This window comes from Panthera pardus, unplaced genomic scaffold (assembly GCF_024362965.1).
Source record: "Panthera pardus isolate Hobbes unplaced genomic scaffold, ASM2436296v1 HiC_scaffold_2, whole genome shotgun sequence".
Lineage (NCBI taxonomy): Eukaryota > Metazoa > Chordata > Mammalia > Carnivora > Felidae > Panthera > Panthera pardus.
Genome location: NW_026526765.1, coordinates 115394521 through 115413426, shown reverse-complemented (window position 1 = coordinate 115413426; position 18906 = coordinate 115394521).

The following is an 18906-nucleotide window of genomic DNA, read 5'->3' as shown; positions in this document are numbered from 1 at the left end:
GATATGGCATCAAAAGCACAAGCAACAGATGCAAAACGAAACAAGCAGGACTACCTCACACTAAGAAGCTTCTGCACAACAGAGGAAATGATCAACTAAATGGGAGAAAATATTTGGAAACCATGTAACTGATAAGGGTTTGGTATCCAAAATACATAAGGAACTCATAGGACTAAAAATTTTCAAAACTTTAATCTGATTAAAGAATGAGTAGAGGAACTGAATAGACATTTTTCCAAAGAAGACCTATACATGGCTAACAGACTCAAGAAAAGATGCTAAATATTACTAATCATTAGGAAAATGCAAATTGAAACTACAGTGAGATATCACCTCACACCTATTAGGATGGCTATTATCAAAAATTCAAAAGGTAACAAGTTTGGGAGAGGATGTGGAGTAAAAACATGGGGAGCCTGGCTGGCTCAGTCGGTAGAGCTTGTGACTCTTGATCTCTGGGTTGTGAGTTCAAGGCCCATGTTGGGCATGGAGTCTACTTAAAATTTAAAAAAAAAAAATTAAAGTTAGTTGAGGATGTGGAGAAAAAGAACCTTAATACATTGTTGGTGAGATTGTAAATCAGTGCAGCCATTATGGAAAATAGTATGAAAATTTCTCAAAAAATTAAAAATAAAACTACTATGTGGTTCAGCACTCCCACTTCTAGGTATGTATCTAAAGGAATTACACTCCTGATCTCAAAGAGCTATCTGTTCTCCCATGTTTATTGCAGCATTATTCACAATAGCCAAGATATGGAAACAACCTAAGTGGCTGTTGACAGATGAATAGTTAAAGAAAATTTTGTGTATATTGTTAAAGGATAAACTGATGCACCCTAAAATTTACACATTATTTGGGCAAACATCGATTCAAATCAGGCAGCATGAAACTTAAAGTAGTTAGGAGCACAGACAGAAGCTAGAGGAAAGGCTTTTACACAGAAGATGTGGAAGCAAAACAAAGCAATTATTTGTTTGGCTCTACCTGAAGCAATTGCTTTATTTGGAAAAGCCTAGTTGGCTGTTTGTGATTAGTTTCTCTTACATTCCATTTCCTCAGATTCAAGTGCATGGACTTTGGCTTAGCTTGGGTTTGCTTACTACATAGGCTACCAAGACATTAGAGCCACTTCAATCCAACATCTTCCTAGTTTAATTACTTCAACAGTATACACAACTGAATGTTAGTCCCAAAAAAGGGAGAATATCCTGCCATTTGCAATAACAAGAATGAACCCAGAGAACAGTATACTAAATGTAATAGGGAGACACAGAAAAACAAGTGCTGCATAATGTCACATATATGTAGAATCTAAAAAAGTCAAAGTCATAGAGACAGAAAAAAGAATGTTGTTTGCCAGGAATGGGGAGGGGGATGCAGAATGGGAGGATGTTGGTCGAAGGGTACAAATTTTTAATGATAAGATGAATAAGTGAGTAAGTTCTGGAGATCGATTGCACGGTATAGTGACTCAAGTTAGTAACATAGAATTGAAAATTATGTAAGATCATCAGCTGAGAAAAAGGAGCAGTAGCAGGGGAGAAAACCACCCAATCTCACATTAGAACAACAATGGCAGTTACCTGAATTGTTTTATTTCTCACACGAAGAGTTTGACTTCATAATTACAGTCCTCAAGTTCTCATTACACAGAAAACTGTTTGTTCACCTAATAAAATCTAACCTATTTTGAGGTAACAATTTTGTTAGACGTGCAGTACTTTGAAAACAGTTTTATAGACTCAGAGCAGACATCATTAAATACTTTCTTACTGAGAATTTCAAGAGACACTGAGCCCCTCCTACAGGTGTCATAACTAATTATAGGTTAATTTCTGGGACTTACTGAAAACCTTCATACTCTTTTATGCAAGTGAAACCGGCACAATCTCAAGAACACATCAACGCCTATGACTTCATTACCACTTTCCTACGGACACTAAACTTTTTGTTTCTCAAATCCTAGAACCTGGGAAGAGATGTGCTTCTTCTTGCTAATACGCTCTTCACATGGGTCGTTTGAAGGAAACTGTTGTACCATGCTACCTAGAAATACATTGCTGTAGAAACACACCGAGAAGAAACTCCTGTTGAGTAGATGTGTGCAGGCTAGCAGGTTAACACAAAAAGATAACAAAGGAAATAATCACTCTTTTCCATAGATTTCCTTCTTTGCTTTGCCAGTGAAAATGTCATCTCCTAAATGGGAACCCTGGCAACCTTTGTGCTCCTCACCAGCTGTCTCTGTACTAGAAATCTTTGCTCTTGGTACATCTATCAACGGTCTATTTTCTCCAGGGATACTGAATCCTTGGAAGAAACTGGATTTGGAGTTACACAGATGTCTTCGGTTTGTGTTCTACTAGCAATTGTGGGTTAAATCCTAACTTTCTAAGCCTCAATACTGTCACATGTATGATGACGATAAGACTTGACAGATTCAGGAAAAATGAATAAATATAATGTGTATAAAGTCCCCATGCAAACTGTAAAGTGAGGCATCATGTACCTATAAGGAAATATGTTTTTAATAATGATAATAGTGTCAAAGGAAAATACCATCCAGTCCTGGGGACACAGCCCTGAAATGCACTCAGTAGGCTTACTGAGAATGAACTGGAGCTTCTTGCTATTTGTCAGTTTTGTCTTTAGTTTCTGGTATATTTACCTTCTTCTTTTTTAAACTTAATAGGTATTTTTTTAGATCACTTTTAAGATCATAGCAAAATTGAGCAGGAAATACATAGGATTCTTAAAAATACCCTCCCCTCCTTCTCCACCATCAACATGCCCCGCCAGAGGGCATTACTTACAATGATTCAACATTGACACATCATTATTAACCAAAGGCCATAGTTGGAAATAGGGTTGCTCTTTGTGTTGTACATTCTCTGGGTTTTGACAAAAGTATCAACATGGATCACTAACATTGTGTCATATAAAATAGTTTCAAAGCCCTCAAAATCCCCTGTGCTCTACCTATTCATCCTTCTCTCCCCTTGAACCTCTGACAATCACTGATTTTTTTTTTTTTTACTGTTGATGAGGAGAACAAAGGCAAGAGAAATGTAGCCAAAATTAAAATTTCTGACAACTTGCAGCCCACTGATAAATACCTGAGACATGCAGAGTGTGACATTCCTCAAGGAACTTATGGCTGCCTTATGGTTAATGTGCTAGAGACTAAAACCAACTAACTTTATTTTGAAAATAGTCAAATTTCCAGGATCATATAACTCTCCTATAACATGCAGAAATCCCTTTAGAGACTTAGGTTATCTCTACCCTTCCTCTGCCAAACTTAAAAGTATATAACTAGTCACTCCTCACAATCCAGTGCAGCTCTTTCTGCCTATGGGTCCTGTCTTTGAACTATTTATATAATAAAAGCACTTTTGTGCACCATAAAATGTCTCAAGAATTCTTTCTTGACAGTTTCGCTCAATGACTCAGCGTCACTGTCTCTATAGTTTTGCCTTTTTTAGAATGTCATTTAGTTGGAATCACACTTTATATAACTCTTTATGGTTTCTGGATCCCAATTTCAACGTGGGAGGGAGGATTTCCCCAACACCAAGCAATTCTCGGACGCTAGCTGGGTGTCCCATAATTCAAATTAATTCTGACACTATCTACCCAGAGATGGCATTAGATCCCACAGGTTAAGGAACCCCTCACCCACTTCAGAAGCCAGTCACAAGCTCAGATTGTCACCTGTGCTTCTGACTGATGGGCTACAGATGAGAGGTTCCAATTGCAAATCCAGCATGTTACCTGAACTTCTGACCAACCCAGAAGCTCTCCCAACTGCCTCCTTTGGTGTTTCTATGGAGACTTCATTGCAAAGCATAACTGATAAAGTCATTGACCACTGGGGATTGATTCAACCTCTAGCCCCTCTCCCCTCCTCAGAGGTCACGGGGCGGGGGGCGGGGGTTGGGGGGGGTGGCATGGGAAGGGGTGCAACTGAAAGTTCCAAACCTCTAGTTACAAGGTTGTCTCCTCTGGCAACGAACCCCCATCCCTAAGCCCTTTACAAGAGTCACCATTAATATAACCAAAGATACCTTTAGCACCCTCAACACTTAGAAAATTCCAAGGATTTAGGGAGCTGTGAGGCAAGAACCACAGAAGAAGACCAAATACATATAAGAATAAATCATAATATTGCAGTAGCCTTAACCGATTGACTTCTTTTACTTAAACATATACATTTAAATTTCCTCCTTGTCTTTTTGTGACTGCTTTACATCCTGTTACCATTCGATGTTGTCAGTGCTTTGGATTTTAACCATTCCAATAGTGTGTAATGATATCCCATTGTTTTAATTTGCAATTCCCTAAAGACATATGATTTTGAGCAACTTTTCATATATTTTTTACTGTCTGTATATCTCCCCTGGTAAGGAAGTTCAGGTCTTTTGCCCATCTTTAAATTGAATTGTTCATTATCTTATTGTTGAGTTTTAAGAAATTTTTGGATATTTTGGGTAATAGTCCTTTGTTATATACATCTTTGGCAAATATTTTCTTCCAGTCGGTGGCTTACCTTCTCATTCTCTTGACAGTTCTCTTTTGCAATGAAGAAATTTTGAATTTTAATAAACTTTTGAGACAGGGAAACTGAAGGACTCCATAAAAATCTGCTTCTTCCTCCTTTTCCCGCTTCTGTTTTTGCTAGGACCTGCACCCCCACCCCACCTCACACATACCTGGTAAATGGTGTATGTCCTCCTCCATAAGGGACAAGGAGTTAATGATTCTCTAGGATAAATAACATCTAAAGAAGGAGCAGGTGAGAATGAAAACAGGAAACAGAAAAACAGAAAACAGGAAAACATGACCCCGAATCTGGAAAAATATCAATCATAAAAACAGATCCAGGCATGACACAAGTGATATCATTGATAAATGAGGCTATTAAGCCAGTTATCTCAAGAAGAAAGCTAGAGCATGTTCAGTAAAATAGATGGAAGAAAGAAAGAAAGAAAGAAAGAAAGAAAGAAAGAAAGAAAGAAGAAAGAAAGAATTAAAGTATATTTATAGAGATGAAAAAACAAAAAGTTTGAGAAGGAAAATACACTATATGGCATTAACAGTAGATTAGCTAGTGCAGAAGAATAGACTGATAAACTTGAAGACACAGCATTAGAAATGAGCAAAAATAAAACACAGGAAATATATTTACATATTTATATAAGCAAAATATCAATATATTGTATATATTATATATGAATATCAATAAATTGTGGGACAACTTCCCACAGTGAGAGGGGGGAAGAATGAGGAAGGAGTGAAAAAAATATTTGAAAAAATAATAGTTAATAAAATTTCCAAATTTGATGAAAACTATAAACCCATAGATCCAGGGATCTTAATGAACCCCAAGTACAAGAGTGATGATAAAACTCAGCTTTGCAGGGGTACCTGGGCGGCTCAGTCGGTTGAGCGACCGACTTCGGCTCAGGTCATGATCTCACAGTTTGTGAGTTTGAGCCCCGCATTGGGCTCTGTGCTGACAGCTCGGAGCCTGGAGCCTGCTTCCGATTCTGTGTCTCCTTCTCTCTCTTCCCCTCCCCCACTCATGCTCTGTCTCTGTCTCAGAAATAAATAAACATAAAAAAAAATTAAAGAAAAAAAAAACTCAGCTTTGCTTATAAACCTTTCATCTTAATGCCTGTCTCTGTATCTGAGCCTAACCATTTCTCAAAATATACCTTAGTTCTTATTTGTTTTCTAATAAGTCTGAGAGTTAGATCCTCTGTGATATCTGATCCTGACGACTCTTCTCAGCCTTTCTTCATCCCACTCCCACGAATGTGCTGTCCTCCGGGCTCCCCTACTTATTTGTGTATAACGTAAATCAAATTGCTTTCTTCTCCTCTTACCTGTGAGTTTCTCTTATTCATCTTTAAATTCCCAGAGTCTAATAAACTTTCTGGAATCAGTGGGTTCCACCCAGCAAGTGTCTGAGAAAAGAAGAAGAATGTAGGCTCTATGAATCCTTCTTTGTTTTCACTACATTTTCAGCATCTGGTAATACTTGAACTAAATGGTGCTCAATTATTATCTTGGAAGGAAGGAAGGAATTTTTATAGGTTAGGATTTGCAAAATCAGAATCATTCTGCAAGCTTCCATGTGCAAGACATTGTTCTATGCATGGAGACATGGAGACACAATAGTGAAAAAGATCCATGAGCCCTTATCCTAGCATGCATGTGCATGCATTTGTGTGTACGATTGTGTCTACATATGTATTTATTGGGTGGGAAAATATACAAGTAAATAATTAAATGAGAAAGATAATTTTAGATATAAAAAAGAACTAAAAAGGCAAGTAATCTGATTTGGGATAGGTGTGTTTTGAATTGTCAGGAAAATCTTCACTGAGCAAGTATATGTGAACTGATATTAAAAAAAAAAAAATGAACTAGCCGTTCAAGTTTCTCAGCCAAGATTTTTCCAAGAAGAGGAAACAATAAGTGCAAGAAACCTGAAGTGAAGAGTACATCACATATTTTAAAAAGAGAGAGAAGGCAAGTGTAGATAGCATTTTTTTATTTTTATTTTTTTAACGTTTATTTATTTTTGAGACAGAGAGAGACAGAGCATGAACGGGGGAGGGGCAGAGAGAGAGGGAGACACAGAATCTGAAGCAGGCTCCAGGCTCTGAGCCATTAGCCCAGAACCCGACGCGGGGCTTGAACTCACGGACCGCAAGATCGTGACCTGAGCTGAAGTCGGACGCTTAACCGACTGAGCCACCCAGGCGCCCCAGTGTAGATAGCATTTATGTACAATGACTAAAACCCACCTGTGAAAAACTTGCTAAAATAAAAATATTAAATAGGAACCAACAAGCACATGCTGCCTAAAAGCAAGGGGTTGAAGGACACAGCCTCCAATTCACATTCACCTTGAATGTCTAAATTTTTAATTTAATGAATATTAGGGTATGTTCTTAGTCTGCCTAACGAATTCCTCAATCTCAAAACCCCTCACATCAGTATTTTCACTTTCCTGGTGGTTGTGACTCCAAACATTATTAATGTGCATATATTGTACAGACCGTCCTACAGATTACCACCAGATGGAAGCTTTCTGGCCCAAGGTTCGGCTGGGGGCAGATCAAAATATGCAAAGTAGAATAAAATGACTCAATTGCAATTATCACCGTGTGCTGCTGGTGGAAGCAAACTCTGTGTGTATTACGTGTAATTGACTTCATTCCACCTAAACACCATTTTTGGCCATTATCCCTGACTGGTTGGAAAAGGCATGAAATAAGCTTCTTTGGTTTCTGGTGTCTCTAATCACTGGGGAAATAGATTACACAATCAGGGTGGAGAATCTGGCTGGCTGACAAATGTATATACTTCGATGCATGCATATGAATCAATTTATAAATACAGCTTGTAAATCATCCACAGAAGTGGACTCTATTAACACATTCCCTACAGACCTTGCAGACCTCATTGACCATGCAGCCATCAGGCAGCCTCCTGCTTTTGGTCACTGTGGCCTATTTGTTCCTCTTTGCAGGTGAGTACTATATGTATAAAAAATGACGTTCTGGACCAGACTGGTTAATGTCATCTCCTGATGTATGTTGTTTATGATGACAATAATAATTATGATGATAAGGATGGTTAATGATGGTGACTGTCCACCACACTTTTAATTCAGAAGGAACTTTTATTTATAAATTAGCTACTTTAATTATCAGTATAATACCACACAAGAAATGATTTTATCCCACTGTAAAAACAGTATTATGTCTCATAGGATGAGATGACCTATCCTAGCTCACATGGGCCCCAAGTGACTAATCTAGGAGCTCCAAGGCAATTAATTTATGTTCCCTTCAGCAGACCACAGTGAACAACATAGCCCTCATTCTTCAAGGAAAAAATTTATATTGAAATTAGAAATTATCACTTAAAGTCACCTTCAAGAATTTCTTATCTAGGGTGGCTCAACTGCCAGAATTTTCCTGAGAAGATTTCGTTTCTTACTTACCCTGTAGGTAAGCAAAGTAAAGAGATAATTAGAAAAAGGGAGTCAGAGAGAGAGAAGTAGAAAGCCCCCATAACTAGGATTTTAAGATTTGGTTTCTAACCCTTATTATGCTACTATAGTTTTCTTTAATATTGAGCAACTCCTTTTGTCTGGCTTCTGTTTCATCACATGAAAATAGAGTGCAAACCTTACATGCTCTAAGATTTCTTTTAATAAAATATTATGCTTAAGTACATTAGCTTTAAAGTCTGAAAGACCTGGGTTTGAATCCTTGTTCTGTCATTTACAAAGCGTGTGTCCTTAGACAAGTTATTTGCCCCAGCGCTCAGCTTCCTTATCTTTGGGATTGTTGGAATGCCTTAATGTGTATATAAGATTTAATACAGTGCTTGCTTAAAATACAGAAGTCTGCCAAGTAGATGGTAGATATTGTGTTAGTGGGAAAAGTGGTGAATCATGATTTTTTTTCAAATGTTCTGAAAATTATTTTGTTATATTATATATTAGCACTTTGGTTGCCAGTTGTCTTGATTGGCCTTTAAACAAATGGATTTTGGAATTTTCAACTTCTTTCTGGTTAAATATATGCTTCTTTGATAAAGAATAGATCTAGAGTCTGCCTTCCTTTCTTCAGGAATAGCTTAGTTTTAAAGTAAACCTTAAACAAATGAACCACATGAATCATAAAAGCCACATAAATCATAAATAGGAAATGTAGTGAAAAGAGCTCTGTACTGGGCCTTTGTAACCTGGCCTCTAGCTCTGTTGTGTGGCTAACAAGCTGTGGGTCCTGAGCAATTTTCTTCCCTTCTCTGGGCCTCAGTTTTTCATCCATGAAACAAGACTGTTGTAATGGACAATCTCTAAGGATAATTTTAGCTGTTAAATTCTAGAATTCTTCTGAGCTGTTGAGATTTACCTGTGTGTGTTCTATCATTGCAGAGGCTGTAAGCCAAGGACGCTCTCAGGTACGTACTTCTCTATCATGGGTCCTTTTCTATCACAAGGGTTGTCTCACAACAATAGCAAATCTTTTTTTTTTTTTTTTAATGTTTATTTATTTTGAGAGAGAGAGAGAGAATGCTCGGGTGCATGTGTGCAAGCAGGGGAGGGGCAGACAGAGGAGAGAGAGAATCCCAAACAGGCTCCATGCTTTCAGTGTGGAGACTGACACAGGGCTCGATCCCGTGAACCGTGAGATCATGACCTGAGATGAAATCAAGAGTCAGACGTGGGAGGGAAGATGGCGGCGTAGGACGCTGGGCTCACCGCGCGTCCTGCTGATCACTTAGATTCCACCTACACCTGCCTAACTAACCCAGAAAACCGCCAGAGGATTAGCAGAACGGAGTCTCCGGAGCCAAGCGCAGACGAGAGGCCCACGGAAGAGGGTAGGAAGGGCGGCGAGGCGGTGCGCGCTCCACGGACTGGCGGGAGGGAGCCGGGGCGGAGGGGCGGCTCGCTGGCCAAGCAGAGCCCCCGAGTCTGGCTGGCAAAAGCTGAGGGGCCAGATGGAGTGTCTCATGATCTCACAGCTTGCGAGTTCGAGCCCCACATCGGGCTCTGTGTTGACACCTCAGAGACTGGAGCCTGTTTCAGATTCTTTGTCTCCCTCTCTCACTGCCCTTCCCCTGCTCATGCTCTCTCAAGAATAAATAAACATTAAAAAAAAAAGTTTTTTTTAATAATGTTTGTAGGCATTTGGAAACAGGAGCAATCCATTTTTGCCTGAGTTACTATGAAGATTTTAGAATACCAGATGGTATTTGAGATGTACATTAAAGAATGATATGAAAGGGAAAATTTGTTCCAGGAGGAGGAGTAGTGTAGTGTTGGGGAAAAGCAAAGTGTTTTCAAAGGTTAATAATGCACCCATTTGACTATGTTAGTGGCTTTCTGTTTGATCACCGTGAAATGGCTAAGAACATAGGCTCTGAAGTTAAACTGTCCTCATTTGACACCGATTTTTACAACTTGATTAACTATGAGGAATTGAACAAATTATTTAACTTTTTTCCTTACCTGTAAAGAGAAGATAATGATAATATTAACTCCATAGGACTGCTCAAGAGGGTTAAATGAATAGTTTCATTTAAAGCACTTTGAAAAGAAAGAAGAAAAAAATAAAGCACTTAGTACTGAGGCTGAAACATAGCAAGCACTCAGCAAATGTTAGACATGTATTATGAGCAGAGTGGCGCCATATTTGGAAAAGCCCAGAGGAGCCATGTTGCCTAAGATTTTGAAGGACATGGTGCAGACTTTCTAAGAATCACTGGCAATTGGGCAAGTTGGTTGTAGCACCAGTACCTCCAATCTACATTCTAAATTCTGTTCCCTTTTCCCACTCATTCAACAGATATTTTTCAAAATTCAACTTTTACCAGGTCCTTTCCTAGGAATTGGATAAAAAGATGAATCTGAGATGGCTAATTATGTCAAGACACTTCTAGCTGGGTTGAGGAGTGACGTAAGGAGTATAGACCAATTTCTCCAGAAATTCCAAGAAAGAGATAAGGAATTTATACTTGCATACACATTTACATTAAAGCAGTTTGGTGACCATATTGGGTGCCCTACGAGTTACAACCTTTGAGATAGCAATTCTCCAAAGAACAGATTCTAGGACAGTAATCAGAATATGTACAAGTATTTTATATATAAAATCGTGATTTCAGGGGCACCTGGGTGGTTCAGTTGGTTAAGCTTCTGACTCTTGATTTCAGCTCAGGTCATGATCTCACGATTCATGAGTTTGAGCCCCACACCAGCCGCTGTGCTGACAGTGCGAAGCCTTCTTGGGATTCTCTTTCTCTGCCCCTCCAGTACTCACATGCACATGCGCAACCACTCTCTCTCTCAAAATAAGTTTTTTTTTAAATGGTGATTTCAACTCAGTGTAAAAAAGAAGAAATATACAACAATGGGGTATTAGTAAAAGAAATCATTTTACATCTTTATAGTAGAGTATTATACCACAAAAATCATACTTTGCAGGATATGCATAATGGTACAGAAAAGGTAAATGACAAAGAATAAATAGAACATAATACAGTGTGATTTTATTTTTAATATAAAAACAGAAATACAATGCCTAGAGAAGAAATGGAAAGAAAAACAAATGCTCACAAAGGACACCTCTGAGTGCTAGGACTACATATAACTTTTATTATTTTTTTATTTTCAGCATGTATCTTAATTGTAATAATAAAACATATGCTTCTTAAAATAATTTTAAATGTAAATTTAGCATATTTTTTCGTTCCTTGAAAGAGCTAATGATGTCAATGCCATTATTCATGAAGTAAAGCAAGAACTTCTTTTAAATTACAAGCTTTTTGCAACAACTATGAGAAACCAGCTACACAAGGAAAACCCTGTCCCAAGGTCCACAAGCCAGTGTGTTGTTCTGATGGGTAAACTTACCGCAATGGCTGTGAATTCTGCAAAGCAGCTGAGTAAGCACATGCAGGCAGCTCTTAGAACAGCACACTTAGTTTGCACCAGTAGGGTGTGGGTCAGGGAAATTACTTATTAAGGTTTTACTGTGCTAAGTATTGTACAGATAACTCTTATTTAGAATAATCCAATGTAATTATCCCCAAGCAGACCTAGAAAGGATAAGTACCCATTCCTCGTTCATCCAGCCTGGGCTTAACCCATTTCCACTACATTTCATTCTCAGCACCATCTCTTTTCTTTCAGGAAAAAAAATGGAAAGCTTGGTTTCAAACACAATGGGAAATGTTGATTCCTCTGACGCAGTAAGGCTAGAAACACGTTCCGTTTGTCTTTGGCTTTGGAAGATTTATTCCCTGTAGCTCAATATCCTTTGCAATGTATTTCCCACAGTTATTATGCATAAAAGACAACAATTTCAATAAAGTTGAATAAAGTCTCTTAGCAGACTTTCTACATTGATGTTCTTTTTAGGTCACAGTGGGGCCACCTTTGTTCGATTTAGTTAGACCACCTGAGTATGAAATGATACAACCTGAAAACAAGCACAGGTCATAGAATATTTCCATGCTTTTCACATCCAGAATTCTCCAATCAGTGCTTTGAATCTCCATTCTTCAGATTTACATAGAAGACCTCAAGATTAATAAAGCTCAGTCCAAGAAAATATGTATTCTCTGACTCAAATTAGCATTCTTTAGCAAAATGGCGGAAGTATTTTGCCCTAAGAGACACATTGAGTTTGTTTTAGAGCTTCTCAGTTGTATGCGAAGACAAGAAATAAGTAACATGGGAGACAGAATGTTGGTCATTTCAGTCATCAAGACACTAAAAAGGTTCTGGAACAGCTGAAGCCTCTGGACTAGTTGTCTCTGACTTTATCAGTTTTATCAGCTTACTATAGCACTACAGTGTACTAAATAAAATATGATAAGCTTCCATGTGTGGCAAATTGTGAAAAACCTTGAAACTATAAGTTTATTGGCATGCTGTCAGTGCTTAGAAATCTAAAGATGGACAGACAAGCTTGGCATCTTCAGAGTGTTTATAGACTATCTGGAAAGACAAATGTATCCCAACTGCCTAAAATATAGTTTGATATGTTCCTGCTTTTTATAAGTTCCTAACGAATGAATTATGCCATTTATTAATTGCACAAATAATTTTTCAATGCTTACAAAATACCAGATGCTATGCCAAGAATGGGGTGAAGACAAGATCTCTACTTCAAAGAATCATGCTTTAAGATTTGAGAGGATGCACAAAAATATTTTTTAAATATATTATTCAGTTATTAATAAATTTATAAAGGAAATCAAATTGACACATAAGATGGAAGAAACCAAGTACGTTTTGGAGAGAGGAATGATTTAAAATTGGTTACTTTCAACTGAGTCCTGAGAGCTTAAAAGGATTCGATGCAAATTTGGAGGAAGGGTGTTCCAAGCAAAGAGAACAAACAGAAAAACAACACAATCCAAAAAGTAGATAAATAGATAGATAAGTAAATAAATAAACGTTTAAGAAACAACAACGCACAATTCAAAAATCAAAACCCAGAAATGGAAATAATGTTGGCATGATCAAGGATGAAAGGAGTCAGTTCATAAAGAGCCTTGGGAGCCAAGCTAAAGCAATTCATATCCCAAGAATTATTGAAAATTATTGCAGGGCATCAATAGAGGACTTCATTGCAGAGATGGCATTTTAGCTGATCTGTGACATATAAGAAATTCGCCGTGTTGAAAAGGAAGGAAGTAGAGTATAAAAACAGAAACATTGTGAAAAATGGTATCTTTGAGAAGGTTGTTTTCAAAGTCTCAAATTGAGCATGTGGACAAAATAAGAACTCAGACAGGGAACTCTGGTATTAGATACTTCTTAACATAGTGATTCTAAAGCAGAGATCTCCAACAAATGGCAAACAAGCTGGCCGTCACTTAGGGATTTTCTTTAGCCCATACACAGTCACTTCTTTTCATAGATGGCAATATTGAGAAGTTGAAAAAGATCAAATAAGAAACTGGATTTCTAGAAACTCTGGAAAAGTCAAAAGATCTGCTTACCTACCACTCATGTTCCTTAATAACAACAATCATTAATTTGACTCTTTTGAATGTTTATTTATTTACTTTGTGAGAAAGAGAGAGAGAGAGTGTGTGTGTGTGTGTGCACAAGTGTGGGAGGGGCAGAGAGAGAGAATCCCAAGCAAGCTCCACACTGCCAGCATAGAGCCCCACATGGGACTCAAACCATGAGACCATGATGTGAGCCAAAAGCAACTGAGCCACTCACGCGTCCCCTGACTCCTTTGGATGAGTTATACCCACAGTGCCCCAGAATCAGTTTTGCTTTTTCACATTAGCTTCTGATTCTTGATGGCATATGAGCTTTGTATCTCACTTTAAGGCACAATGGTTTTGAGCACCTCATTGATACTCTTGCTTTTGGAAAATTCACAGTGTAAAGAAGCAGACCATTCCATCAATAGAGAACAATTTCTTTATAGCAAGTTAGTATTTGCCTCTTTAGTACTTGCACCAAGTGGTAATACTTCTTTTTCCTTCAAAACCACACACACAAAAAATGGCTTCCTTCCTTTTTATAATACACACACACAGGCACACACGCATACAACTTGTACTTTCCTTTTCATATTCTCTTCCTTGAAATATCTCCTAGTCTTACCTTCTTTCTTTTTTTATTTTTTTAACTTGTTTTATTTTTTATTTTTTAAAATTTACATCCAAATTAGTTAGCATATAGTGCAACAATGATTTCAGGAGTAGATTCCTTAGTGCTCCTTACCCATTCGGCCCATCCCCCCTCCCACCACCCCTCCCATAACCCTCAGTTTGTTCTCCATATTTATGAGACTCTTCTGTTTTGTCCCCCTCCCTGTTTTTATATTATTTTTGTGTCCCTTCCCTTATGTTCATCTGTTTTGTCTCTTAAAATCCTCATATGAGTGAAGTCATATGATTTTTGTCTTTCTCTGACTAATTTCACTTAGCATAATACCCTCCAGTTCCATCCACGTAGTTGCAAATGGCAAGATTTCATTCTTTTTGATTGCCGAGTAATACTGTCTATATATACCACATCTTCTTTAGCCATTCAACCATCGATGGACATTTGGGCTCTTTCCAAACTTTGGCTATTGTTGATATTGCTGCTATAAACATGGGGGTGCATGTGTCCCTTTGAAACACCACACCTGTATCCCGTGGATAAATGCCTAGTAGTGCAATTGCTGGGTCATAGGGTAGTTCCATTTTAGTTTTTTGAGGAACCTCCATACTGTTTTCCAGAGTGGCTCCACCAGCTTGCATTCCCATCTTACCTTCTTTCAATAGAATATCATCAGCTGTCTCAGCAAAGCTTTATTTAAAATCCCTTGTTGCAATAGTATCAGTTTATAGTAGTGATCAAAGTACAAATCTAGATTTTAAAAAAAGATTATAGCTAACATTCATTGAGTGTTTGAGTTTTTTCTGTGTGTCAGACATTGTTCTAAGGGCTTTACATATATTAACTCATTAAGTATTCGCAACAACCCAATGAAATAGGCATTATTATTATATTTATCTTGCACGAGAGGAATCTGAAACCCAGAAACATGTGATCAGTCACCAAGTTAAAAAGAGACAGAGACAGAAGTCAAACTGTCCATTAATGTAGGAATTGTATAAATATTCTTTCTATGGACTTATTAACAAGTAAGTGTCCAAAGTGTTCTGAGGTACCAATAAAAAGCAAAGGGAATGAATAGACCTGATACTTGAATTGTCATTACCAAATATGCAATGCCAATTATGAAGTTTTCAAGGACTCCCCCAAATACTCTGCAGTCTCATACTACACTATGGTGGATGGCACCCAATAAAGAAGAGCTTATTGTATTGTTTGAGTTTTAATACAGGAAGAAGATATTTTATAGTAAGTAAGAGATAAAATTTAGAATATGGACTCTGTTACAAGCTAATTCTGTGACTGTGTCTGGTTTTTCATCGGAGAAATGAAATAGTATATTTCTATTGTAATAGCATCTATATTATTATAGGTGATATCTATAAAATAGGTTGTTTTAAGAGTTGGATGAGATAATTCATATAACGCACTTGGCGCAGAGTCTGGTTCTGGGTGTTTGATAAAGGTTATTTGAAAAAAAAATTTTTACATTTATTTATTTTTTGAGAGAGAGACAGAACGCAAGAGGGGGAGGGCAGAGACAGAGGGAGACACAGGATCAGAAGGAGGCTTCAGGCTCTGAGCTGTGAGCACAGAGCCTGACGCGGGGCTCTAACTCATGAGCTGTGAGATATTGACCTGAGCCGAAGTCAGATTCTCAACCTACTGAGTCACCCTGGTGCCCCAGATAAAGGTTATTGTTAATATAAGGTATATAAGTTGGAAGATATTTTGAAAAGACCGGTGAATCAGGATACCAGTGTGACAGAGATGAGATGTGGACAAACAGGCTTTATGTCCTGGGGCAATCTGTTTTCCCTTTTGTAGGAAACTATAAGGTCCCGTGTAGCCTGAGCTCACAATTTCAAGATCTTTGAGTCTTCTAACGAAAGAGTCTAGAAAGCAGCCTCAAGTATGTGATGGCATCAGATCTCACAGGCTGTCTGTATCTGATCTGGCCACAGAGTATAACTGGCCATATATATTCATAATACACATACACATAGAGGTGGCCAGTTATACTCTGTGGCCATTAGATAATAAGCAAATATTTGGAAGAGTGAACACTGGAATTGGAATCAAGTCCAAACTCTGCCAATGTTTTTAGAATTCCAGTGACTCTATTGATCCTCTCTCTCCCAAGAGTAGAATGAAAGATTTGGGCTAGACATTCTCTGAAGTTTTTTAGAGTTGTGATAGTGTATGATTGAAATATATATTCCAAGTTTCTTTGCATACAGTAGGTGTTCATCAGCATATGGAGCATTGAAATAAAAAAAAGCAGTGTCTTAAAATTCATGTAAAATGTGGTGGTAGAAGTATTAATATAATGTTTTTAAAGCAATGAACTTGTAGGTCTGTTATAAGGTAAGTAATATGATCTTTTGAAAAAAGCTAATAGCCATACATTTGTTTTAAGGTGGATTTGGAAAAATAATAGTAGCCCATAAAACAGATAGTATTGGTCACACTGACCCTAAATATAAATAGCTAATCAATTCAAAGGGAAAAAAATGTAAATTTCAAATAGAACAAGTAGTATGTATATGTGCCAAAAAACTATAGACTTTTTTCAAGAATCTTTTGGAAGGATTTCTTTTTGGAAACCCCAAACCAAAGATTATACAGCTGATTAATTTTTTGGTTTGGTTATGGCTATATTAAGATATTCTTGGGGCGCCTGGGTGGCGCAGTCGGTTAAGCGTCCGACTTCAGCCAGGTCACGATCTCGCGGTCCGTGAGTTCGAGCCCCGCGTCAGGCTCTGGGCTGATGGCTCGGAGCCTGGAGCCTGCTTCCGATTCTGTGTCTCCCTCTCTCTCTGCCCCTCCCCCATTCATGCTCTGTCTCTCTCTGTCCCGAAAATAAATAAAAAACGTTGAAAAAAAAAATTTAAAAAAAAATAAAAATAAAAAAAAGATATTCTTAAGATATAGTGTGATCCACAAACTTGCCCTTCAGGAAATATACACATATACATAAAATATTATCCCACAGACTAATGGAACCACCAATCTCAAAATCAAAATGGAGATATGGTAGATTTCCCCATATCTTTCCTGAGCAAAGACTTGATGTTGGTGTCAGAAGTGTAGGCTGTTGATCTAGTATTAACATGTGAAGTATGACCCAGCGTATACTAGAGAAGACTCAGAAATCTCCATATGGCTGGACTGAGATCTCTTCCCAGCTCTGAATTTGGAATCTTACTTCTATAACGCCAAAGATGGATTGATCTCCAACTGAGGGAAGGATCTTTAACCCAAACATTTATTTTCTGAGTCTCTCTTTCTGGAAAGGGAATTCCCATGTTTCTAGATAGCCAGGAATAGGTCTCCTAAGGCAGATATGTTAAAATATCTTGAATAGGGGTGGTGCCTGGGTGGCTCAGTTGGTTGAGTGTCTGATTTCGGCTCAGCTCATGATCTCAAGGTTTGTGAGTTCGAGCCCTGTGTGGGGCTCTGTCCTGACAGCTCAGAGCCTGGAGCCTGCTTCATGTTCTGTGTCTCCTCTCTCTGCCCCTCCCATGCTCATGCTCTGTCTCTCTCTGTCTCTCAATAATAAATAAATGTCAAGCAAAAAAATTTAAAAAAAATAAATCAGGTAAAATATCTTGACTAGGGTTAACTGTGTGAAAACAGTTATTTAATGACCCAGTGCTTGAATTTCCTCATCACATATTTAGGATGTTACCAAAGCATTGTTTTAAGTATTAAATGAGATCATCCATATAATGAGCTTCAATAAATGGTAACTTTATAGTTTTAATGGGGTCTTGAATCAGTGTCAAAAAGTAATCATAGTCTTGTCCATAAAATTATAATGATTATCTATTGCTGCATAACAAATCACGTCGCACTTAATGGCTTAAAACAAAACCAGTCATTCATTTGCCCTCAAGTCTGCCACTTATTGCAAGCTCAGCAGAAATGATCTGCCTCTGTTCCATACGGCTTTCGCTGGGTGGCTCTTTTGGGATCCAGAATGACTTCAGTCATATTTCTGATGTTTCAGTGGGGCTAGAGAGGTTCCTTCCTGTTTCCGTCTCTGTCTCCACCTTTCTATGTCTCTAGCTCCCTCCATAGTCTCTCCTCCAGCCCTGCCAGACTCTAAGGCTTGGTTCTAAAAATGGGATGTTGTCACATCCACGGCATTCTGCGGTCAGTGAAAGTCACATGACCAGCTCAGATTCAAGGGGAGGGGACATGGACTCTTCTATAGGAGAGAATTTACTTGTACAATGTGAGGATTAGTTGGTGGCAATCTTTATAAACAATATTCTACAAATATGCTCCTTCTTTTAAGAAATAATTGTAAGATGAATTATGAGTGGACATTATATGACTGGTGACTAAAAGTGATGTTTGAGAAAGGAGTTACAGAAAACCTGGACCTGAATGGCTAAAAATAACAAATCTGATGATCAACAAGGGACCAAACTGTGTAACTTGTTTTCTTTTAAGTATGAAGATAAGGCTTTTTAAAAAGCATCTGTAATTATTTATAGCCATGGTGATAAAGAGGTTAATTTGGGGGGTGAGAAAGACATTAATTATATTTCAAATTTTATCCCTACAATTTGCAAACTTGTACACCAAAATTTTCCACATAATGAAAATTTCAGGATTTCAGGCATATAAATAAATGCCATTTATAACCAACTTAGTCCATAACTATTATAATTATGCTCTATTTTGCATTTTATTGTTTTCTGGTAACCTCACGTGTATGCAAC